We start from the raw sequence: 25,515 nt of genomic DNA, 5'->3' as shown, positions 1-25,515 counted from the left end.
ACATAATTTTAGAGGAAAAAGTGATGGTATGGAAGTTCATAGAGTACAACAAATAATCCATCGCTCCGTAGAAACAAGAGGTGTACGGTACACCAAATATTTTGACGATGGTGACAGTAAGGTATACAACAATGTGGTGAACTCTAAGCCATATGGAGATGCCATTATTAGCAAAATAGAATATGTAGGCCATGTTCAAAAAGTTTGGGAACAACGCTGAGGAAACAGCTGTTGATATGAGAGAAAAAAAATTTGAAGATGGAAAATTGTTGACCGGACAAGGTCGGTTTGCTAAAGCTGAAATAGAAAACTTGCAGGTATACTATGGGCAGGCAATTAGGAGAAATAAAGAAAATCTGGAGGCAAAGAACAGAGATGTTTGGGCCATATTCTTCCGTAAGTCCTGTACTGACGATAAGACATTTCATGGATTGTGTCCACCAGGAGAAAATTCGTGGTGCGAATACAATAGGGCTCAGGCAAATGGAGAATCTTATTCTCACCAGCATTATCTTCCTGCTGCTGTTATTACAACAATTAAACCTATTTTCAGAGACTTGGCTCATCCTGACCTTCTAAGGAAATGTCTGCACGTGCAGACACAGAACCCAAATGAATGTTCCAGCAGCATAATTTGGAATCGCCTTCCTAAAGCTGTATTTGTAGGCATGCATACAGTGAAACTAGGAGTTCATGATGCTGTTATTACATTCAGTTGTGGTAATACTGGAAATTGTTAGGTACTGAAAAAGCTGGGAATTAATCCTGGTGAAAATATGATCACTGGGCTGCAACATTGCGATAAAATGAGGATAGCCGGTGCAGACAGGTCTGCATCTAATATGGCCAAGAAAGCAAGACAAACATCCAGGAAGGTGAAAAAGAGGCTGGAAGACCTGCTAGAGGCGAAAGGAGGGCCATCACATGCAGCAGGACAGTTTTAATAAACTGTAAGTAACACATTTAAAAAGTTTTTTCTTTTAAGGCAATTTCCCGCAAACTAAAATTTTCAGTACATATGCCACATTATATCAGAAACTTTCATACATAATTGAATGAAATTTTCAGAGAACATAAAAAGCCACCTCTGGTAGTACATTCATTAATATTCCCCCATTAGGAAGTTCACAAAAAATATTTTCTGCAGAAAAAACTTAATATTTTTGTTACAAAATTTAAAAAGTGTTTCTTAATAACTATAAAATGGATAAAGTAGATTTTAGTACAGTTGACTCTGCTAGCATCATGTAACATACAGTAAAAATATTAAGGTTCTGCATCAAACAGTTTTTTCAGAAATGGGTCAAATACTTGCCTAAATGAACATGGGTTAGATAGGCAGAGTGTGGTCCCCTTAAGCGGTCGCAACAACGACAACATTGATGTTCATTCGTCCAGCAGTGGCTTTGAAATGAGGTGGCAGTTTTTTTATCAGACTGGAATTCAGAAGTTAAATATTGTTGCGGGAGGCGTCCAGTAAGCAGTGCAACACACTTTTTTCTGAAAGCAGGTTGGTTATACCCCACTCTTCTGCCTATAAAACGCTATATTTTAACACAATCTCTGTTCAATGCGACGGCCGTACGCGACCTTAGTGGAAGGGCCTGTATCTCTGCATGGTACCTCTCTACTGGTCGACGTCTTACTGCATCAATAACCTCCGCATCATCCACGTACTGCTTCCCGTGTAGTGTATCCTTCATTGGGCCAAACAGATAGAAACCGGAAAGTGGGAGAACGGGCTGTAGAGTGGATAAGTAATAGGTGTCCAATGAAGTTTTGTGAGCTCCTCTCAGTTGCGAAGACTTGTGTGAGGCACTGTGTTGACTTGGAGAAGGGGAATTCCGTTTGAATTTTTGTGGCGACGAACACGCTGAAGTCGTTTCTCCAGTTTTCCGATGGCACCACAGTAGACTTCGCAGCTGATTGTTCCATCATGGGGGAGGACACTAAACGGAATAACCCTTTCGCAGTCCCAGAACCCCGTCGCCCTGACTTTACTGCCTGAGGCTGCAGCACTGAACTTTTTCTTCAAAGGAGAGGTGTTGCTGCGCCAGTCCATGGACTGCCGTTTCGTTTCCGGTTCCAAGTGATGAACCCATGTTTCATCGTCTGTGACGATGTTCGATATAAATCGTCACGATCAGCCTCGTAACGCGCAAGCAATTCCGCACAGATGGTCCTACGTCGCTCGTTACGGCCTTCGGTTGGACGGCGAGGAACCTAGCGGCACACGTCTTTGAGTACCGCAACTGGTGGACGAGCGAGTAAGCTCTAACAGAGACGTCCAGTTGTGCAGCGAGGTATTTGATTGTGATCTGCCGATCACCTCGAATGAGTGTGTCCGCACGTTCCAACACTGTAGAGACAGTTGTGTGCGGCCAGGCGGTACGCGAGAGATCGGGCAGGTTTGTGCGGCGACCTTGTTGGATGATGATAGTTGCCTCGCCCAACGACTCACCATGCTTTTTTCACTGCCATGACTCCGTGGGTATTCTGCAAGCGCCTATGAATATCTGCAATGCTCTTGTTTTCCACCGAAAGAAACTCAATGACAGCTCTCTGTATGGATCGCACCTCCGTTACAGGAGCCATTTTGAAGGCTACCTATAACGCTGCTACCTGTCGGAACTTCGTGAAACTATGGGGGCTGAAGCGGGAATATTCTATGATGTCCCAGAACAAATTTCCAGAACATTTCTTCAACCGAAATTGGCCGAGAAAAAAAAGTGTCGCATTACTTACTGAATGCGCCTCATATAATAAGCGCTTTGATATTTGTTGGTAATATGTTGAAATGTAGAAGATACAGCTTGAATTGAATGAAATATTGTTCTCGGTATCCTATTGTGTTTACTAAATATAAATACGGCATTTATTTTAAAGAAAGCGGGTGGTTTCAGACGGTATCAAATGCTTACAAAAATGTGTTTAATATTCTGCTCTCTCTGAAAAGAAAGAAAATAAAATGTGTAGTGAATTTCAACATCTACTTCAGTAAGATGTAAGGCGATTACCGCTGTGCGCATCTTACTGCGTCCATCAGGCGACTGCAGATTTTTGCGAGAGCGCTGGTGGTTTAGCACAGCACAGCACAGCACGCCACGGCCCGACACCGCTACACAAAGGCACTTTGCACGGCTCGTTTGCTGTTGACATTAAACTTTGCCGCACGTCCACCGCTCTGGCCACAGTTTGCCGGGCGGCGGGCGTTAAGGTGAGAGAGGGGCGGGGCGGGAGGAAGGGAGTAAGGGTCCATTAGACGGCGTGGGGAGGGGAGGGTCTGCAAGGGCGAAAGCCTCTAGAGTTACCCAACACTGCACTATGGAAGGGGAACACGCGTTCACGACATGACCACGACCCAAGATCCGTGTGGCAAAGTCGATAAACTCATTTAACAGGATCGATACGGTATGTTTCACAAACTTCGACAGTTGCTGCTTGAGGAGGTGGAATTGTATCAAGGCAACACGTTAGCCTACGTCTAAGTAACCTGAATTACATTTATTAATCATGAAATAATAGCACTTGAATGTGACAATTGCAGCACATTTAATAAAAAATAATTACGTGCACAAATTGCAGGGATATACACTGAAGAGCCAAAGAAACTGGTACACCTGCCTAATATCGTATAGGGCCCTGCGAACAAGCAGAAGTACTGCAACACGGGGTGGCATGAACTCTACTAATGTCTGGAGTAGTGCTCGAAGGAATTTGACAACATGAATCCTGCAGGGCTGTCCATAAATCCGTACGAGTACGGGTGGGTCAGATCTCTTCTGAACAGCACGTTGCGAAGCATCCCAGATATGCTCAATAATGTTCATGTCTGGGGAGTTTGGTGGCCAGCGGAAGTGTTTAAACTCAGAAGAGCATTCCTAGAGCCACTCTGTAGCAATTCTGGACGTGTAAGGCGTCGCAGTGTCCTGCTGGAATGCACAATGGACATGAATGGATGCAGGTGATCAGACAGGATGATCACACAGGTGTCACCTGTCAGTGTCGTATCTAGACGAATCAGGAGCCCCATTTACTCCAACTGCACACGCCCCACACCATTACAGAGCCTCCACCAACTTGAACAGTCCCCTGTTGACATGTAGGGTCCACGGAATCATGAGGTTGTCTCCATACCCGGACAATTTGAAACGAGACTCGTCCGCCCAGGCAACATGTTTCCAGTCATCAACAATCCAACGTCGGTGTTGACTGGCCCAGGAGAGGCGTAAAGCTTTTTATCGCTCGGTCATCAAGGGTACACGTGTAGTCCTTCGGCTCCGAAAGCCCATATCGGTGATGATTCGTTGATTGGTTCGCACGCTGACACTAATTATTGATGGCCCAGCATTGAAATCTGCAGCAATTTGCGGAAGGGTTGCACTTCTGTCACGCTGAACGATTCTCTTCAGTCGTCGTTGGTTCCTTCGTTGCAGGGTCTTTCCTGGTCGCTCCATGTCGGAGATTTGATGTTTTACCGGATTCCTGATATTCATGGTACACTCGTGAAATGGTCGTATGAGAAAATCCCCACTTCATCGCTACGTCGGAGATGCTGTGTCCCATCGCCGTGCGCCGACTATAACACCACGTTCAAACTCATTTAATCTCGATAACATGTCACTGCGGCGGCAGTAACCGGTCTAACATCTGCACCACACAGTTGTTATCTTATATAGAGGATGCCGACCGCTGCGTGATATTCTGTCTATTTACATATCTCTGTATTTGAATACGCATGCCTATACCAGTTTCTTTGGCGCTTCAGTGTAAATAGAGTACATTGTAATGGTTTTAATTGCGTAAAATTGTCTGTTTTGGAGGACAGGTATCTCCTTTCGCGAAAAAAAAAATATTTTCATTATTATGGTTAAGATAAGAAAACAACAGCATGGCCATTGTAAAGGGTGTTAAAATAGTGTTCCATGTTTTGAAACTTGGTAGTATGGACTAAAACAAGAAAAAAATTTCCAGTAAGCGTGGGCACTAAAATGCTTTCCTTAAGAGCTATTTGTTCATCTTCGCTACTTAATGTACGCATATTCGAGGCAATATTTACTGGACTTTTTGTCTTGTTTTAGTTCATACTACAACCTCCCAAAATGTGGAATACTTTTTTAAACAACCTGTATTAATGGGAATAACTCAGAGTCGTTTTCCTAGGTTTAAAATATTGTTATTTTGAGAGAAACGGCCATTATTAGGCAGAATTTCATTAGAGTTTCTAAGGGTACTTTTGTTCCGTCGTTACAGCTACAAGAAAATGTGTTTCTCTCCAGACACGTTTCGCTTTATTGAAGTAAAGCATCATCAGTGGTCTGTAATTAACGATATTTACAATTTTATTTGCTTTCTTGATAGAAAAACGGTTCGTTAACAAATTGTTGGTTTTTTGCCTACATTAGAAAATGTCCTCTGTTAGCACGTTTTTGCTTTCTTTCTTCGTTAGGCACTAATAGTTGTCGTCTAATTTTCCGCTGCTTTGCAGAACTATGCAGTTCTGACGTTTAACACAGCACAGTTTCGTACACCGCTGTTCACTGTTTATTTGCGTACTAATAAGTACTGGCGAGGTAGCCATGCGGTCTGTGGCGCCTTGCCACGGTTTACGCGGCTCCTCCCGTCGTACGTTCGAGTCCTCCCTTGGGCATGGGTGAGTGAGGTGGTCCTTAGCGTAAGTTAGTTTAAGTTAGATTAATTAGCGTGTAAGCCTAGGGACCGATGACCCCAGCAGTTTGGTCACAAAGGAACTTACCACAAATTTCCAAATTTAGCGTGTTTCGTCGTGTTGCCAGCATTGTCACCAGTTTTTATTTGATCTATATTTTTCTCTCTCTCTGTAGTTCATTATATGTATGAGAGAAATGTAGTAATAGTGTCGGAGTTTAAATTTTGTGTGGCGATTAGGTGGTGGTGGTGGTGATGGGGGACGGGGGGTGGGGGGTGGGCAGAGGGAGCAAAGATGAGTGGACAGTAAGTGAATAATAGTGTACTGGAGAATGAATTGGAGGAAAAAAAGTGTGAGAGGCAAGAGTGCAATGAAACCGTGGGGAGGGGAGGGGTGAGTGAGAGAGTGTTAAGGATGGAAAAGGCCCTTTTTCGTGTGATTCTTTCAATTATTTTATATAGTGTCTGGTTTTCTACAGCGGCGCAAAAAATGGCATACAATGATCTTAAGTAAAAAATAATTGAAGGAATCTCAAAAGAAGAAGGGCCTTGTCCATACTTCACCCCTCTCACTCAATTCCCGCTTCCCAATCCTCCCTCCCCCACACACCCACAATTTCATTTCACTTCTTACCCCTCACATTTTTCCTCCAACTCACTCTCCACCACAGTACTATGCACTTACTGTCCATTCATTTCTCTTCTACCCCTCCCTCCTCCCCCAACTTACTCATCATAGAAAATTTTAACTCCATCAGTACTCCTTCATTTCTCTTATGTGGTATATAAATACACAATAACATAATTAAACAGAATAACACACATATAATTAACTACAGAGAGAGAGAGAGAGAGAGAGAGAGAGAGAGAGAGAGAGAGAGAGAGAGAGAGAGAGAGAGAAATATGGATAAAAAACAAATTAGTGGCTATGCTGGCAACACTACAAAAGGCCGGCTGCGGTGGCCGAGCGGTTCTAGGCCTTACAGTCTGGAATCGCGCGACCGCTACGGTCGCAGGTTCGATTCCTGCCTCGGGCATGGCTGTGTGTGATGTCCTTAGGTTAATTAGGTTTAAGTAGTTCTGAGTTCTAGGGGACTGATGACCTCAGCTGTTAAGTCCCATAGTGCTCAGAGCCATTTTCAACACTACAAAACACGATACACACTTAGAAGTATACAAATAAACAGTGAACAGTGGTGTACAAAACTGTGCTATGTTGAACGTGAAAAATGAATAATGTTGCAAATAAACACAGAAGTACACCACAACTGTCAGTGCCTGGCGAAGAAAGGAAGCAAAATGTGCTAGCCGATAGCATTTCCAGACGTAGGCGAAAACCCAAGCAGAAATTACTGTAAATAATACCCAACAATTTGCTAACGAACTGTAGTAAATATCTTTAAATACAGACCACTGATTATGCATTACATCAAAAAATGAAACGTGTCTGGAGAGAAAACCACTCACTTTTTCTCTAGTTGTAACGACGAAATGAAAATACCCTCAGTAATTGTAAAGTAGTTACGGAAAATATGGTCACACAAATGAAGAGTTTCATGGGAGTGCTGTGTTGCATGTAATTTATGTTGATACTGTGGGACTCTTGGCGACACGCACCTGTTGGTCGCATTCCAGGGCAACAGAGCGTGTGGCGGAACCGAGGGTAACGATCCATCGACAGTGGCCCTAACTGGCGATAATTTTTTATATATTCAAGCAGAGTCTTACACGACCCCTCAGTGACGTAGAGGTGCCTCAGACGAGCTGTAGCAGCAAAGCTTCTCTCAGGAAATCTTGGGTGGAAGTTTACCATACTCAGAGGCACTCTTCCCTTCTGTTCCGCCAAGTTTTCTATGGGTTTTTCCATAAGTCTCATTGGTCACCTCAGGTTCTTTGTCTTGACAATTGATTTATTCAACAGCAACCTTTGTAACTGTTGTGTAGCACCCTTCTTATATAAACTAAAAGGCACAGACTTGCCAACAAAGTTCATCCGTGGTAACTTCCATCCTTAACTTTATTTCCTTTTAGCTTCTTCGATAACTACATGACCCCAGTTTAGCTGTGTCACCCATCTGTCATATTCTTCAAAAAGCGCCTTTTGCTATTCTGTAAATTTGTGCGTCTCTGTAGCCGGCCAAAACCTTGCTTGGGAGCGCATCCGTCCCCTCTGGGAGGACAGCAGCCGCTTTGTGACCTTCTTCTTCCATGTCTCCCGCTCCAGGCAGCAGTGATGCTGTGGGGCCTGGGCATCCCATGTGGCCAGTACATTACACGCTGGTCGTCCACAGGAAATATATTCGTCCATCCAGTCGCTTAGGTAGGATGACCAAGTATGTCCGGTTAAGACAGGAAGCAGTCTACTGTGCATGACCATTTCAGCGGCATGTTACCGATTAGTGAATGGATCCCAATGAAATGGGATTGGTCAGACACAATAGTTCCAAGTATGTTCCTGTTGGTGATTGTTTTTCATATGTAATAACATATACAAGTTCTTATCCCTGAACAACGCACGACACCTATTGTAATCCTATTCCATAGCACATCTCCTCGATCGTCGAGCAGTGAATTTTTTGGCTACGTGCCAGCTGGGAACAGTCAGTAGCGGCAAGAACAACACTCCTCTCCACGACACGGCAACAAAAATGCAGCAAACGTTCGCTTTCAATAAAATAATTGTGGGTGTCAGGCCGCCCTGAATGGGACCATTGCACAGACCATTGAAAGATCGGTAGTAGAGTTGTTTTAGTGTTTAATAATGATGCGCCTAACACACAAAATGGTTTTTCTCAAATTGGCTCTGGCTGTAGAAATTTACGAGCTTATAAGCGTTCACTTCATTCATCCAAATGTTACCGACTGTATTCGGATTGAAGCAAACAATGACTTTTTCGAAGCGATTTATTTATCCAGTGAGCCAGCTTTTCATATATCCGATAAACTAAAGAATCGTAACGTGCGTATATCAGAGTGACATCATGTGACACATGAGACGGAGAGAGGCAGTCCCAGAGTCAGAATAAATTGTGGACTGATGCACAGTTCCATCATTGTTCCACCAAGAGTCACAGTCAACAATGATGTTTACCTGGAAGTGTTACAAGTGTTCGCCGTGTAACAATTGGTACATGTGTAACATGACATCATATGCCAGCAGGATGGGGAAACACATCACGGTAGCAGAGTCAACAATAAAAGGTTCCTGACAGTTGCAGTTGGCTTGGAGAGGTTGCTTCACGCATCAATCAGTCACATGAACCCATGTTGTACATGTCTCTATGGCAACGCCACAATGTTGCTGCAGCTTCGTAGACGACTATTGTTTTCGCCTGCAGCAGTTTGCTGTTCGAAAGCTGGCAACAGTGCTGCCAGCTGTCGTACATCTTCTTTCGCCGACCCCATTACGGCCTGGAAACCGAGAGGCCGCGGGATCGAATCACGGTCGGAGCATGGAAATTTTCAGTCCGTCTTTAATTTAACCTCGACCTCTCAACAATTTCAAGAGTCTCCAGGAATGATACGATTCGAATCAACGTGAAGCTGTAGGTTCTCTTTCCCCAGTTGGATAACTGGGATAAAGTAAGGATATGCAAGCCATCAGAATGACAACCAGAATGGCCTTCACCCGGACTTTGAGCCATACGAAATCACAAATTGATTACTAGATGAAAATTTTCCAGATGGGTAGATTGGATGCAATAGTCCGAGCACATACGTCAGACCTTGCCCCACTATACTTCTTCCTATGGGATTTTGCAAAGGATCAGGTGTAGTGCACGAAGGTTAAAGACCTACAGGCCTTGAAAGCTTGCATTAGCAACGTGTTTGAAAATGCCTCCACGGAGTTAGTGAAGCACTCATTGGAGAATTTGAATATTGCTGATCATTTTCTATGTCGTTATGGGTGTGCATGTTGATCTGCTTGAATAAGGAACTTTATGTTACTACCTGATATAATTTTAAGTTACTAAAGTTCAAAGTTGTATTGATAATTTATGAACATTCTGTATTTCTTCTTATTAACATTTCTGGTTAGCTGTCAGTCATTAGAAAATTGCTTTCCTATCTTTCATTCCATCTAACCACATTAAAGTTCAGTCACTATCAACAGATCTTCCCAGACGTGCTAGTGGTTTCATTCCCTTAGACAAGAACATATAATTACATTCTGTTCAACACGAAGCAGATGTAGCACCGAATTCAATACAATGATTTTGGACATACAGTTTCCACTGGATTTCTATCCCTCTGAAGAAAATTCATCACTTAGACTGTCACATACATTTTCAAAGTCTGAGTAGGCCCATGAGAAAGTCGTTTGATCACTACAACAGGAAAGCATACAACGCTGTTAGCTTGTTACTATTGGATCAAATTCATGTAGATGTCTTCTCAGAAGGCCCTTTCATTTGTCACAGCACAGAGTATGTACGAGCAAAAAAGACACTGTCGGCGTCACAGTAACTATAAACATTAATAATACTGTCACCAAGGCATTCCCGGACAGTGTTACTGTCATTACAGAACGAACACACCATACATTCAGACACCAATAAACAAATAAATATAAAAGAACAAAACTAATTCACTATACAGCTAAGAACGCAGTTGTGTGAGTATTATTACGTTTGTGCTGTTTTGACTGTGTCTGTAGCACAACATTTTATGTATAAACATAACATTCTTGCAAATTAAGAAGCAATATTTTCAGCCTTGAAATTGAACAAATAGGACCAAAACGTGTAACACAGAACAGAAGGATTTTGAAGATGAAATGTATTTCTCAGCATAATTGAAATTAATGCGAAAGACATATAGCGTAAAATATACATCAAGGTTTTAATTTGCATTCCACGTAGGAGCAAAATAATCACCTAATTAATAGAATAATCGTCGTTAATGAAAAGACGAACAGGAACGTCTTCTGTTTTCGTAAACTGTAAGTTTTATAGCCACGTAGTATATTATTTGCGCACGCGAGGAAGAATATGCAGCGCTAAAAAATAGAAAGGCACTGCCGGCATGTTCCTGTGAAAGAAGTTGGCTCGTGGCACAACGCACCCCTGTTTGGAGAGAACTGTGGCACGTCTGTCCACTAAACGGCAACCTTGCTCAGTTCAGAGGCATTTCGGTAATTAGTGAGCACATTCATGCATCATCAACTATTCAGATGCCCTTCGCTGTGTCAGTGGTATCTAAAACAATATGCTGATATCTTTATATTAGCTTAACGTGAAAGGAGCTAACGGAAGTTTGTAGTTTATCAACAAAAACACAATGTTTAATTTAAATTCACGACTTAGATTGTAACAAATTATGCAGTTCGATTGTAGCTCTTTCATAATTTTTTGTTTATTTATGAATTTGGAGACTGTTATTAACCCTTCGTTACTGTGGTCAACTAATTTATCATTATTAGTGCGGTGGAGTTTGAATAACCCTAAATTAAATTTTTTCTTTGGAAATAGAGTAAAGAAACATGTTTGTTCGAAATATTGCCGAAATCATTGTTAGTGAAGCTTGACAGCATACATCAACTACAAAATGTTCTGATTTCTCCATAATAGCATTTATTTTCTCAAAGTTATGAATAGTTTTGTAATTTTCAGTCACAGTGTTCACATTGCCCAAGATAGCACAAGTTTGCAGTTTTCAGGAACAGTTAGTGGCTTTTAATATAAAGCTGTCCGGTTTAGATTAGTTTGTCATTTCCGCAATATGAGGAGAGCTACTAGGACGAAGTTGCTTTCACAAACTTCACATTAAGAGGAAAGGTGTAATTCTGACTCGATTTTGAAGGAGGAAGGGACTTGGAATATTACTTCTCTTCGAGGACGAAGTTATTAGAACCCTAGCACAAATACCTCGTGAGGAACAGCGGGGAAGGAATGCGGCTGTGGCTTTCTCAAAGGATTCAGCCCAACATTTGTGTTATGGGATTGAGGAAAACGACGGAAATTGTAATTCCGGGGGGCTGGACGGATATTTCAACTGCTGGCCTCCAGAATACGACTGTAATGTTTCGACGCTGAGGCAATCCTTGTAGTGCCGAAGACACTAATTTGAACAATCTTCTTGATAACCACCGAGAAAGCCAGCATAATGATTCTGGAAGAAATGGACTTTGGCCATCTTTATTCCGGGTTTTCGTCATTGATATTAAAATCATTGCCATCGAATGCCATTATGAAAGCTTAAACAAGTCATGGGCACTTTCTGTCCTTTCTCGTCCATCTTAGCTGTAATCCATTCTCCAATGACTTCAATGTCGATGCGTCCCACCTTTTTCTATGATTATTTTTACTTCCTAAGTTCCTTTCAAATTTATCAAACGAGTGTGTAAATAGTTGGTAAATCTGAAACTTCCTGGCAGATTAAAACTGTGTGCCCGACCGAGACTCGAACTCGGGACCTTTGCCTTTCGCGGGCAAGTGCTCTACGAACTGAGCTACCGAAGCACGACTCACGCCCGGTACTCACAGCTTTACTTCTGCCAGTACCTCGTCTCCTACCTTCCAAACTTTACAGAAGCTCTCCTGCGAACCTTGCAGAACTAGCACTCCTGAAAGAAAGGATATTGCGGAGACATGGCTTAGCCACAGCCTGGGGGATGTTTCCAGAATGAGATTCCTGGCAGGAAGTTTCATATCAGCGCACACTCCGCTGCAGAGTGAAAATCTCATTCTGGAAACATCCCCCAGGCTGTGGCTAAGCCATGTCTCCGCAATATCCTTTCTTTCAGGAGTGCTAGTTCTGCAAGGTTCGCAGGAGAGCTTCTGTAAAGTTTGGAAGGTAGGAGACGAGGTACTGGCAGAAGTAAAGCTGTGAGTACCGGGCGTGAGTCGTGCTTCGGTAGCTCAGTTCGTAGAGCACTTGCCCGCGAAAGGCAAAGGTCCCGAGTTCGAGTCTCGGTCGGGCACACAGTTTTAATCTGCCAGGAAGTTTCATATCAGCGCACACTCCGCTGCAGAGTGAAAATCTCATTCAGTTGGTAAATCTGTTTTACAGCGTTATGCATTTTCATAATCCGAAAGCGGTATCTACCATCTGCACATAATGAATAAAGCAGGCAAATGCGCGCCGACAGTTCTAATCCGTGACCATTTCTGAAAAGTGGTAATCGGTAATGAGTGGGAATTTATCGGACTACAAGTGTTGGATACCTGTACTTTTGGCAAGCGGGGTGCACTCAGCCGTCGTGAGTCCAATTGAGGAGCTGCTTGATCGGGAAATAGTGGCCCCAGTCACGAAAACTGACAACGATCACGAGAGCAGTGTGCTGACTATATGCTCCTCCATATTCGCATCCAGTGATTCCTGTGGGCTGAGGATGACACGGCAGTCGATCGTGCAAGGAGCCAGCCCGTTTTGTGGGAGACAATGAAAATACTGAAGTGAGTGGACTGGATTGTATTTCTCTTCGTCGTGTATTGGGAGTCGCTAAGTTGTTCGAGTATATAGAGCCGTCTATTCTTCTGAAATTTCCTGGCGGTCTCAAAACTGACTAGCTGACCGTCACTCGAACCTGGGCCCCTGTGTTTCACGTGCAGTGCTCGCGTCACTCAGATAGGCAGGCACGACTCTCCTGCATACGCCACTGGACTATGATCCTTGCCGCTCGCTGATTTAGCCGAATAATTCAGATTTCCCTCTGCAACGCACAAGAATGTGGTATTGAAACAATTCGTAATCTCCTACATCTAGAGACAATGCATGTTATCCTAATGTGAAATTTATGGCCTCTACAGTACCACCGAATCAGTACATAGCTCTGCAGAAAATGAGTACGAAATTGACAATGAAACATAACATATTAACAAGTCGGAGAAAATGAATGAAAGTGTGCGAACTTGATGCTAGAGTTCTCCCGGTCGTGCACAGAAAGCTGGTATCACATGGCGTGGCTTCTGACTGTAGCTCCAATTGGGGCTCGCTCCGCAACACGAGACAATAGAACGAACGACAAAAAAACAGTGTGCGTCAATCAGCAAGGAATAAAGATCCACTTTGGTGCTGCCATTCTCTACAACATGACCCGGCGACAACTTTTGGATGACTTCACACAGGGATGAATCGTTAGGTAACTGGAAGAAGGTCGAAGCGTTACCACTGTAACCAAAGAGTTTGGCATTGCTCACAGCACTGTTCCACGTGCACGGGGAGCATTTCGAACAAATGGTTCAAATGGGTCTGAGCACTAAGGGACTTAACATCTGAGGTCATCAGTCCCCTAGAACTCAGAACTACTTAAACCTAACTAACCTAAAGACATCAGACACATCCATGTCCGAGGCAGGATTCGAACCTGCGACCGTTGCGGTCGCGCGGTTCCAGACTGAAACGCCTAGAACCGCTCAGCATTTCGAACAAGAGGCACTGCTGTCCGAGGGAGAGGAGTGGTCGATCACGGTCAACTACAGCAGCAGATGACCGCTGTAGTATGCGGCACGCGAGAAGGGATCTACGTAGAACAGCAGGTGCAATTGCAACCAAATTTAACAGGACTACAAGGTATGCAGTTCCACAGTCCACAGTATCACAGTGACTGGATGGGTAAGGTCTCTTTGCCCCATGACCAGTACGTTGTTCTCCGTTGACACCCACTCATCGGCGGCAGTTTGCTTTGTTGCCAAGACCAACGAGTAGTGGTGTCGCGTACTCTTCTCGGATGGGAGTAGTGTTCAAGACATACCCTCATATGGCGAGTGTGGGAACAGGTTGTGCACCCAGGATCATTGTCGAACACGATCGTTTTGGTGGTCCAGGTGTTATGGCAAGAGGAGGCGTAATGTTGCTTGGGGGTGCTGAACTTCAGATCTTTGAATGTGGTGCACTCACCGGTCAATGTTATTGCGACACTGTACTCCTTCCCCATGTAGCGTGTCTTTTCAGTGATGAATTTGGCGTTGATTTAATTTTTATGGATGGCAATGAGTGACGACATCGACTGCGGACGTGGAAGAGCTCTTAGAACGAGAAGGTATTCGGCGAATGCACAGGCATGCCCCCCCCCCCCCCCCCGCCCACGACTTAAATCCGACCGAGAACGTGTGGGATGCGTTGGGAGCGAGGTACGGCAGCACGTCCACATGCGCCAACGACCATTCACCGGTTGTCAACCACGCTGGTGGAGGAATGGAAAGCACCACCACAAGACCCCCTTAGAATCCTTATGGCCAGGATGGGAGTAGGTTTCAGAACATGCACTTCTGTCGGTGGTGATTACACGTCCCATTCTCCGCCAATTTTACTGTTCAGTAGATCATCATAATAAATCGCGGTCGCGTTAACTTAAGTGTAATTATTATCTTTGAATGAAAGTGTGATTTCCATTCGCCTCATTGTGTATTTCTTTCAATTTCCTTCAGTATCCCACTGTAACTGTTCTGTCTGCAGGGTGTTTCCGTAACAGCGTGCAAAAATCTAACAGGACATGGAGAATGCTCCACTGAACAAATTGAGGTAGAGAACCTGAGGTCGGAGAAGCCAGCTTACGGAGGTAATAGGAATGGAAATGGAAATGTCGTGTGGCTAGGGCCTCCCGTCGGGTAGACCGTTCGCCTGGTGCAGGTCTTTCGATTTGACGCCACTTCGGCGACCTGCGCGTCGATGGGGATGAAATGATGATGATTAGGTCAACACAACATCCAGTCCCTGAGCGGAGAAAATTTCCGACCCAGCCGGGAATCGAACCCGGGCCCTTAGGATTGACAGTCTGTCACGCTGACCACTCAGCTACCAGGGCGGACGTAATAGGAATAAAATCGCATTACTGTGTACGTTTTTATTTACATTAGTTACTGCAAATACCGTCATTGACACAATGAGTATACTATTCGTACTGTATCTTACAAAACGTGCTGAAACTGACGGTCATCAACCTCAGTGCAAGCAAAACATCGGTTAACAAGATTCTGTCGCACTCTGACAAATATCCCTGGTGTGTTTAGAATCACATCACAGGCAGCTACAATTCTGGCAATTAATGGTCTCGTACACAAATGACTTTAGATATCCCTGTAGGAAATAATCCAGGAGATTCAGGTCAGGTGACCGTGCAAACGATGGAATAAAATCTCCCCTTCCAAACCGGCGATCAGGAAATACACTATGTGATCCAAAGTATCCGGACACCCCCAAAAACATACGTTTTCATATTAGGTGCATTGTGCTGCCACCTACTGCCAGGTACTGCACATCAGCGACCTCAGTAGTCATTAGACGTCGTGAGAGAACAGAACGGGGCGCTCACGGACTTCGAACGTGGCCAGGTGATTGGGTGTCACTTGTATCATACGTGTGCACGCGAGATTTCCACACTGCTAAACATCCCTAGGTCCAGTGTTTCCGATGCGATAGGAAAGTGGAAACGTGAAGGGACACGTACAGCACAAAAGCGTACAGGCCGACCTCGTCTGTTGACTGACAGAGAAGCCGACAGTTGAAGAGCGTCGTAATGTGTAATAGGCACACATCTATCCCGAACATTACACAGGAATTCCAAACTGCATCAGGATCCTCTGCAAGTACTATGACAGTTAGGCGAGAAGTGAGAAAACAGGTTTTCATGGTCGAGCAGCTGCTCATAAGCCACACATAACGCCGGTAAATGCCAAACGACACCTCGCTTGGTGTAAGGAGCGGTAACGATGGACGATTGAACTGTGGAAAAACGTTGTGTGGAGTTACGATTCACAGTACACAATGTGGCGATCCGATGGCAGGGTGTGGGTATGTCGAATGCCCAGTGAACGTCATCTGCCAACGTGTGCAGTGCCATCCATAAAATTCGGAGGCGGTGGTGTTATGGTGTGGTTGTGTTTCACACGGAGAGGGCTTGCACCCCTTGTTGTTTTGTGTGGCACTATCACAGAACAGGCCTTGATTGATGTTTCAAGCACCTTATTGCTTATCACTTCTGAAGAGCAATTCAGGGATGGTGCTTGCATCTTTCAACACGATTGAGCACCTGTTCATAATGTACGGTATGTGGCGGAGTGGTTACAGGACAATAACATTCCTGTAATGGACTGGCCTGCACGGAGTCCTGAACTGAATCCTATAGTACACTTTTGGGATGTTTTGGAACGCCGACTTGACGCCAAGCCTCAGCGACCGACATCGATACCTTTCCTCAGTGTAGCACACCGTGAAGAATGGACTGCCATTCCCCAAGAAACCTTCCAGCGCCTGATTGAACGTATGCCTGGGAGAGTGGAAGCTGTCATCAAGGCTAACGGTCGGCTAACACCATATTGAATCCCAGCATTACAGATGGAGGGCGCGTCGACATGTTAGTCATATTCAGCCAGGTGTCCGGATACTTTTGATCACATAGTGTACAATATTTAGATGGATGCGGACATCCACACTGAACTGAGGTAGTCCATCGTCATGTACCCACATCCTCTCACGAACAGCTAACGATACGTTCTCCAACAACCCAAATAGAACTGTTTGCACGAACCTCAAGTGCAGGTGGCCATTCAGACGGCCAGCTAGAAGATATGGCCCAATGAGATTGTCGTCCTCCTTTCCTTGGAGCAAATAAGGAATGCACATGTGAATAAACAGCACAGTACGTGTAGACTTTTACGCATGTTAGTTGTACATAAACTGAAAACAGTAATGCTAGACAAAGCGGTAGAGAAGTTTACTTCCGTATCTACTTAATCTGGCTTCTCAGATCCCGGGTTCCCAACCTCAAATTTTTCAGGTTAGCATCCTCTATATCCTGTTAGATTTTTGTACCCTCTTACCGAAGCACCCTCTATGTGTTATCAAAGTTTCTTCGCGTTATGTTACATGGCATTGACACATCATGCGAAAGTTACTTTCGTATTTACTTTTTGCACACCTTTGTATGCGCTGAGATTTTAAAAGCAGACTTACCAGGAGAGCCGATGTTTGTGGACCTTTACTGCTGACAGCGGGACAGCGGTTTGCCGTGCTGTTATCTTGTTAGGATTTGGTCAAGTTTCACACATGTCACCAGAGTTTTCTTCAAAGGATAACGAGCGAGGAGATGCGGTGCTTAATGTAGTAGCCTTTCACTCGGACGATAGTTAAGATGCGCCTTCGGTCATCCAGACTTACGTTTTAAGTGATTTCTCTGAATCGCTTAAGGCAATTACCGCTATGGTTCCTCTGTTCCCCATCTCGCTCTAAGCCGAGCTTGTGCGCCGACTCTAATGAACTCGTTGTCGAAGGGACGTTACAACACACTAATTTTCCTTCCTTTCTTCTCAGATTGCCTTACAGTGCGCCGGCCAGTGTGGCCGAGCGGTTCTACGCGCTTCAGTGTGGAACCGCGCGACGCTACGGTCGCAGGTTCAAAATCAAATGGCTCTGAGCACTATGGGACTTAACTGCTAAGGTCATCAGTCCCCTAGAACTTAGAACTATTTAAACCTAACTAACTTAAGGACATCACACACATCCATGCCCGCGGCAGGATTCGAACCTGCGACCGGAGCGGTCGCGCGGTTCCAGACTGTAGCGCCTAGAACCGCTCGGCCACCCCGGCAGGCGTCGTAGGTTCGAATCCTGCCTCGGGCAGATGTTAAGTCCCATAGTGCTCAGAGTCATTTGAGCCTTACAGTGCCACGGAAAAAGGCATATAGGCCCACAAAAAAGTTGGTGACGTAATTCGGCAGCTATAAACGCTAGAACATACCTGCGTGCTTCAGAAAATTCGTCACATTGTCAGCTGTTGCTTAGCGAAAACAGCACCTCGATATACAGGATAATTATAACGTCCTTGAAATATTTTTAATGTGGTGCAGATAAACGGCAAACAATATTGCAGCAAATGATAAAGTGTGCGAAAGATGAACTCTCAAATTTCTTTTTGCAACATTTAAGAGTTTTCTGTGTGTCCATTCGTCGTCACCAGGCACACGTCTAATTGGCAACATAATTCCGCCCATAACCGACCCAGCAGATCAAGAATGACATTGAAAACAACTGCAGCGATGCGGTGTCTCAAGTCTTGGTTCTTTTGCAGAGGTGGAACGTAAACGCTATCATTGACGTAATCCCTCAAGAACACATCACTAGGTGTCAAGTCCGCCGACCGTGGTCCGTATTTGTGCAGTGTCCGCCCCGGTAGCTGAGTGGTCAGTGCGACAGAATGTCAATCCTAAGGGGCCGGGTTCGATTTCCGGCTGGGGTCGGAGATTTTCTCCGCTCAGGGACTAGGTGTTGTGTTGTCCTAATCATCATCATTTCATCCCCATCGACGCGCAAGTCACCGAAGTGGTGTCAAATCGAAAGACTTCAACCGGCGAAGGGTCTACCCAACGGCAGGCCCTAGTCACACGACATTCACATTCGTGCAGTGTCAGGTGAGCGGACAACACGGTAATTTCCCTACTTGACCAGTCCCCAACTCCGAATTTGCTTTAATCATTTTCCAAGCATGGTCTTTTGCAAAATGCAAGAAATTTACATAGTGGCAGAAAGCCCCGATGATGAAGCTATGACTTCGAAATGTACGTTGGCATAATAAAAATGCTGTAACGGCAGCAGTAGACGGAATTATTTGTTAAGTTTCCCTTTCATTGGGCTATCAGTTTTGGCAAGAATATCACGAAAAAAGATGATTTTAATTTCAGGAAGAAGGAATGTTCGTAGACGAAACTGAGGATGGACTGGGCAGCTACTAAATCGATTCCCCAGCGGACCTTATAATCTGCTAATAATCGTAAAAATAAATCATCTTACGGGCAGTTGTAAGGAGACCAACAGTAAGCGATGACAGTTGGGACACGGGTGATGTAAAGTGGTGAGGGCCGAAAATGTTGCCATTGTACGTTTTTTGCCTGGAACAATGTTGCTGCCCGCCGAGAAAGCGGGTAAACTAGTTACAGTATACGCCATCATTCTTGAACAGTAAGTTTGACGGAGAAAGCTCTCTGATGGTGAGTCGTCTAAAGTAAGGTAAGTCTTTTATATTATCCTTGATACTTCACAGTTGAATGAAATGAACCGTCTAGTGAGTACAGAATATGTATTGAGAAGAAACCGGAAAAAGTCCAAAGTAAAGAGAAGTAGTGTAAATGCGAATACCGAAAAAAAAACATCAAAATTGTCGGTTAAGTAAATTCTGCTACCTTGGAAGCAAAATAACCCGTGAAGAACGAAGTAAGGAAGACATGAAAAGCAGACTAGCACAGGCAAAGACGGCATTCCTGGTCAGAGTTGTTTTCTGGCATCAAACACAGGCTTCAATTAGAGGAAAAAGTTTCTGCTAATGTACGTTTAGAGCACAGCATTGTCGATCATGGACAGTGCGAAAACTGGAACAGAAAAGAATCGAAGCATTTCAGATGTAATCTCAGAAGAACGCTGAAAATCAGGTGGACTGATAACATAAGAAATGGGAAAAGAAAGGAACATATGGAACACACTGACAAGAAGAAAGATTGGAATGGCAGGACATGATTGTGTTAAATCATCAGGAATATACTCCAAGGTGCTAGAGGGAACTGTAGAGGGTAAAAAATGTACCGGAAGTTTTAGATTGGAATACATCCAGCAAATAACTGAGGAAGTAGGGTGCAAGTGATAATCACTTTGAGATGAAAAGGTTGACGCAGGAGAGGAATTCGAGGCGCTAGTCAGAAGACTGATAGTCTAAAAAAATAAGGACGCTTACTTATACGTTGCGTAATACTTTCTTCCGACATTAAGGTTCAAGCGTCTTTTGTCCTACAAATATATTGTTTCCTCTGGTTTGATAGTTTCCTTTGTGAACCACTAATGTCGACTTGGTGTCCGACTGGGAAACGTGGTCACTATACTTGTCAAGAAAAGAGGCAAAGTTTTTTTACCAAAGTAAGAGATAGTTACTTCCATGCTTCGAGAATAATACTACAGATCAGTTGATTTCAGAAACCGTTTACATATATACAAATCTATCATCCAACAGTCTACTCCTTCGTGACGATTTTGAATTGTATGATTTAAAACCATCTCTGTTCTACTGTATTCGACTTAGTACAAAACCTGTGAACTGTCTGCAGTGGCCGGCCGTGGTGGCCGAGCGGTTCTAGGCGCTATAGTCTGGAAGCGCGCGACCGCTACGGTCGCAGGTTCGAATCCTGCCTCGGGCATGGATGTGTGTGATGTCCTTAGGTTAGTTAGGTTTAAGTAATTCTAAGTTCTAGGGGACTAATGACCATAGATGTTAAGTCCCATAGTGCTCAGAGCCATTTGAACCAGTTTTGTCTGCGGCGGCTGCTTGGTATTGTTTTAGGAACCAGGGCATCAATACACCGATAAGCCAAAACATTATGACCACCTGTTTAATAGCGTATTGTTCCACTTTTCGAACACAATACAACAGAGATACTGCTTGGCATGGATTCTACAAGCCATTGAAACGATTTTAGAAGTGTGTGGCACCAGATGTCTAAGCACAGTTCAAAGCAATTCCCGCAAATTACGGGATGGTTTACGGGCACACAGCTGGCGCCCGATATGTGTTCAAAAATTGTTCAAATGCGTGTGGAATCTTGTGGGACTTAACTGCTAAGGTCATCAGTCCCTAAGCCTACACACTACTTAACCTAAATTATCCTAAGGACAAACACACACACCCATGCCCGAGGGAGGACTCGAACCTCCGCCGGGACCAGCCGCACACGGTCTCAGGCGCTGCAGTCATGGACTGTGCGGCTGGTCCCGGCGGAGGTTCGAGTCCTCCCTCGGGCATGAGTGTGTGTTTGTCCATAGGATAATTTAGCTTGAGTGGTGTGTAAGCTTAGGGACTGATGACATTAGTAGTTAAGTCCCATAAGATTTCACACACATCTGAACATTTTAACCAGCCGCACAGTCCATGACTGCAACGCCCTAGACCACTCGGCTAATCCCGTACGGCTATATGTGTTCCAATGGGTACAGGTCAGGCACTTTTGCTGGCTAAGGTATCAATGTGAGTGCACTACAATGGCCCTCAAACCACTTTAGTACGATGATGACCTTGCAACATGGGCTGTTGTCCTCCTAGACGATGTCATCGCCATACTTGGAGACTTCAAACATGAAGCAATGTAGGTAGTCCGCAATACTGTTCGCTTAGTTCATTGATGTCATGGTGCCTTCGATTAGCATCACAGATCCCATGGAATCTCAACTCAATATACCGCACAGCGTAATACTGCCTTCACCTGCCTGTATCTGTGGTGAGATGCATGTTTCATTCTCGTGGATGACGGCTTTAAGGAACCAACCATCGTCCTGGCGTGACAAGAAATACAATTTATTCGTCAGGCGACACGTTTCTGCATCTACATCAACATCTACACAGATACTGCACAAGCCAGCGTACGGTACATGGCGGAGGGAACCTTGCACCACTACTAGTCATTTACTTTCATGTTTCACTCGCAAACAGAGCGAGGGAAAAACGACTGTCTATATGGTTCCGTATATATGCTTCTCGTATCTTATCTTCGTGGTCCTTACGGGCAATGTATGGTTGGGGCAGTAGAATCATTTGGTGGTCAGCTTCAAATGGACGTTCTCTAAATTTTCTCAACAGTGTTTCTCGAAAAGAACGTCGCCTTCCCTCCAGGGAATCCCAGTTGAGTTTCCGAATCGTCTCCCTAACACTTGCATGTTGTTCAAACCTGCCAGTAACAAATGTAGCTGTACGCCTCTGAGTTGCTTCCATGTCTTTCTTCAATCCGACCTGCTACGGATCCCTAACACTCGAGCAGTACTCAAGAATAGGTCGCACCAGCGTCCTATATGCGGACTCCTTTACAGGTGAATCACTCTTTCTTAAAATTGTCCCAATAAACCGAAGTAGGCCATTCGCCTTCCCTCGCACAGCTCTTGCATTCTCGTTCCATCTCATATCGCTTCTCAGTGTTACGCCCAGATATTTAAACGACTTGGTTGGGTTTCTATTGATCGACGGTGAAAACTCAGTAATGCTGCGCCCAGTGCAATCGTAACAGACGATGTCGTTGAGTCAACACGGGAACATGTAGGGGTCGTATGATGTAGAGCTCCATGTTCAACAATGGCCATTGAACGGTGTGCTCCGAAACACTTGTGCCTGCACAAACATTGTTCTCTGTTGTCAGATCTGCCACAGATCGCTGCCTATCCTGGATTACACAGTAGAGGATCCTCCAACCTCTACGTTTTGTGATGAGATGTGGTCGTTCAATCCCATACTACCTACTCGTTACTTTACCATCCATCAACCACTTTCTGTAGATTGCCACGAGAGTAATACGACAACAGGTGATCAGCTTCGTTGTTTTAGTGATTCTCGTTTCCAGCCGCAGCGCCACAACAATGTGCCCACTGCCAAAACAGCTCATACCGTTGGATTTCCGCACTTGTGTCTCGCATCTTGGCTATAACGACTGCCCATTCGTCTCACTCCCGCTTGCATTCTTTCCTCGCTGCGTTACGTACCTGCAACACCACCAGCAGGGATTCAACCTCGTGGTGGGTAGTGGTCATAATGTTTTGCCTCATCAGTGTGTGTCTAGAAAATACTCCTGGAAATGAGAGCAACAAATGGTTCAAATGGCTCTAAGCACTATGAGGTCATCAGTCCCCTACACTAAGAACTACTTAAACCTAACTAACCTAAGTACATCACACACATCCATGCCCGAGGCAGGATTCGAACCTGCGACCGTAACTGCCGCGCGGTTCCAGAATGAAGCGCCTAGAACCGCTCGGCCACAACGGCCGGCTTGAGAGCAACAAACATGATATCTTGCTGCACTGGCACGAGACACATTAACCTGTTACATACAGTAAAGTAGTCACTATGTAAGCCTTCAGAAAAATGCATTTAGCTTCTATACATCATTTTATTTTTTCCTTCAAAGTGTATGGTGTGATACCCTATAATATGCAGATTCCAAATGTGTAAGTGGTAAGCTTCTATCGATAATAATGATTTGTTGAAAACTCAGCTTCCCATAGAGTGCCAACTTCGCCCTGCAATAAGGGTGAGGCGGGGTTGAGTTGGCATGAGAGAGAGGGGAAGGTGGGGGGAGGGGGGTTCAGGGAGCAGTGATGAGCAGTGGCGTGGAACACGGGGCTGCGGGTCGCTAGACAGAACGCAGCACCTAACAGGTTGCCTCCCGGCAAACATGCACGACGAGCAGTGTTGTAGAATTCCGGCGCTGCAGCCAGGCCGGTGCCGTGCGGCTGTGACACCCCTTGCTGAGCCGGCGTGACACGGCACGTTTTGTACTCCGACGCCGGAGAAAGGACAAACTTTGCCACATCGGGTGATTAATCCCGCGCCGCGCCAGTCATTAATAAAGATAATGCGCGCTGCCCCGGAATCAATCTGGCGCGAGGTGCACATGACATGAAAGATGGCGGCCGGCGCGCGCGCGAACGCGCTGACGTCAGCACCGCCGCTAATTTATTGGCGCATCGGCCACGCCGTAATTGCCAAGGTGGCTGCGCTGGTTACAATATATATCGCACCCCCACCCTACCACGCCCTGATAACGCTTTTGCTGCTCGCTGGAATCCCAAACACCAAACAGAGCAAAATAATTTTTCCAGAATGAATGTTCCACTCTGTAGCGGAGTCAACGCCGTTTTGAACCTAACTAGCGGACCAGGAATCGAACCCAGAACCTTAGGTTTCGCGAGCAGTATACAGTGTACAGGGTGTTCATAATTAAAATTCTAGTTTCAAAACGCTGTAGGAAGAGAACCACTGCTCAGAATTGCGTCAAATTTGAACAGCATATTATTGAGACAGAGGGAAACGCAATGGAAAAATTGACGGAACTGTGACCAATAGATGGCACTTTAAGCGTCAGAATATGCTTACCGACAGACACGCTGCCCACGGATGTTCCTTAGTTTGCGTCCGAGACGCCCAACATGACTGTCCATGAAGGAACACGTGGTGCTGGTAAAGCTCTTTTACAAGAACGGTGACCGTGAGCTAGTGGTCCTGCAGACATTTCAGACACTCAAGGGTATGAGAAAACGCATTGATCCAACGTGTGCTGAGGGTCTGGAGAAAATGATTACAGAATTGAAAAAGTCGGGTTCTTTTGAAGCGCAATGTGGCAGAGGGAGGGAAGCAGCTGTGGAAGATGTAGCCACAGCATTGCAGGAGGGGCCGAAGGGGGTGTGCAGACCTGTAGTACGCGGGGAATTGCCTGCTAGCACGGTGCATAAAATCCTATGAAACATCCTGCATTGCTATCCATAGAAAATCACCTACCAGCAAGACAAACGTTCGCTCTGGAATTTCTTGCTCGCATGGGAGAGGACAATGAATGGCCAAGGGACATTCTGTGGAGAGACACAGCCTTTTTCCACCTCCAAGGAGATGTCAATACGCAGAATTGCAGACTATGGGCAAAATCCGCACATAAATCAGCCGCTACCACTTCATTCTGCAGATGTAAATGTTTGGTGCGGATTGACGGCATCGTTTATCGTAGGGCAGAATTTTTTCGAGGAGATGAGTCCTGGTGGTTTCTGTTGCCGGTACCGTCATAGATAGAAACTGTGAGAATCTTTTGCGCACCAACGTCATTCCAAGCCTTCAACAGTGTGGATGTTTGAGTAGGAATATTTTTATGCAAGATGGCACTTTTCTGCACACTGCACAGGCAGTAAAGCAGCCACCGCAGACTCATTTCGGAAATGTTAGAATTATCAGCTGTCATGTCCCTAAAGCCTGGCCGTCCAGATTACCTCATCTTAATCCATATGACTTCTGGATGTGTAGTCATCTGGAAGATGCTATATTCAGCTCTTCAATTACGAACGTAGATGATTTGAAAACACGCATTGCATAACGAATTCCGAACGTGAACAGCGAGATAC

The sequence above is a fragment of the Schistocerca americana genome, chromosome 4 (assembly GCF_021461395.2).
Source record: "Schistocerca americana isolate TAMUIC-IGC-003095 chromosome 4, iqSchAmer2.1, whole genome shotgun sequence".
Lineage (NCBI taxonomy): Eukaryota > Metazoa > Arthropoda > Insecta > Orthoptera > Acrididae > Schistocerca > Schistocerca americana.
Note: the sequence above shows the minus strand (reverse complement) of the source record.